General features: G+C 50.4%; 1 protein-coding gene across 1 annotated transcript in view; it reads right to left on the minus strand.

The window, feature by feature from the left end:
* ASTN1 (astrotactin 1) overlaps nt 1–1713 on the minus strand; it is a 35973-nt gene that overhangs the window by 33238 nt on the left and 1022 nt on the right. The window lies entirely within an intron of this gene.

The raw sequence follows: 1713 nt of genomic DNA on the forward strand, positions 1-1713 counted from the left end.
TCCTGGCTTTCCCTTGCTGCCCTCTATATGCACATTATATCCCCCAAACACCAGAGAGCTCTGCCATAGACCTGTGCTGGTAAACAAGAGAGACCAAGCTGGAGCCTGAGTCAGGTGGATGCCCATTTGTTTAGGACTGCGGCTGTGGGTTCTGAAAAAAGACCTGTTATTTAACTGACACTGAATTTCTGCTGCCCTGATAGTCTGAGAGCTTAAACTATCCCTGAGGAAAGGCAGCCTGTGGCCACTTGAGATTTCAAGAGGCTCCAAAGGGAGGAGGAAAACCAACATGAAGTCTCCTCCACCCTGTGCTAGCTGGAGAGGGCCAGGGCACCATCTCAGACCCCCAGTTCCTCTCCATGGGAGCACAGAAATCCCATTCTGCCTTCATCCACCCCCCCGCCCCCGCCCCCATACGATGGCTGTGAGAGGAGCCCTGTGCAGATCACTGTCACGACTGACACAGCCCCTTGCTCATACTTCTTCTCTTGGCAACCACATGGGAAAGAAAGAAAATCAGCCTTGAAAACTCCATGCGATCCTGAGTCCTGGCACAAAAACCAACCTCTATTTGTCAGGGCATAAGGATGCTGCTGGAGTAGAGCTGAGAGTGATGGGGGGAAAGGGAGAGAGGGAGGATTCAGTCTGTATTTACACATTTTGGTACAAGAGTGATGAGTTGAAGACATCGTTTTCATCAGCTCGATAATAAGCCTTGTTTCAGGCACTCCTGACTCTGTCTTGGTATTCAGTGGTGCCCCTGAAAACCAAGACCATGGTGGCAGAGCGGGGCCAGCCTCTCCCTAGATGATGCACCCTCTTGGGAGCAGCTGGGGACGGACAATAAAAAAAAAGGCAATGGCCCAAAATGTTCTTTTGGGGGTGGTTTTGCCAGTGATTTTTTTTTCCTCGAGACTAATCATGCACAAATGATGGAGGAGAAACCTGGCCTGGGGCTGCAATCTGGAAGAGCTATTGACGCTCTCATTAGGGTAGGCACCATTAAACAGCCTGTTTGCAGCCTCGTCAACACATTGTCTCCAGCTAATTATCTTCCAGTGGCACAAAAATTGTCAGATTCTTCAGATTTTTTCCAACATAAGAAAAAAAAAACAACAAACCCCAGATCCACCCCCAGCACACAGATCTCTGTCTCACCCTCCTTTCTCTGCCATCAAAACCTTGTCCCCGTGTTTCTGCAGGGAGGAGGAGATGTGCAGCCTCTGTGCATGGGATACTCTTGCTTACTGCACGCTGCAGAACCGCAGCCACGGGGACTGCCATCCTGATAAAAGCGGTGGTGACAGTGCCCGGTGGCACCGCGACACCCCCCACCACACACCAGAGCAGCGGGCGCTAGGCACCATCCACTGGGCAAAGGGCTCCTGACAAAATCAATCTGAATTAAGCCCAGGTTACGGTGGTTGAGACCTTCAAAGCCCAGTACCCTGCCAGGGATAAAGGCATCCCTGCAAGTGTATTTGCAAAGTGGTGCAAACTAAGGGAGAGGTTCAAAGCAGCCCGATGTTAAAGCACCCTGCATGCAGCATTGTCTGGAGAGGTGCCCAGGGCATCTTAACCAGCCCCTGAATCATAAAATCATAGGTAGAATCATAGAATCGTTTAGGTTGGAAAAGACCTTTAAGATCATCAAGTCCAACCGTTAAATCTAACCCTGCCATCCCACCACTAAACCATGTTGTTACGCTCCTA

This window comes from Egretta garzetta, unplaced genomic scaffold (assembly GCF_000687185.1).
Source record: "Egretta garzetta isolate BGI_Z169 unplaced genomic scaffold, ASM68718v1 scaffold187, whole genome shotgun sequence".
Lineage (NCBI taxonomy): Eukaryota > Metazoa > Chordata > Aves > Pelecaniformes > Ardeidae > Egretta > Egretta garzetta.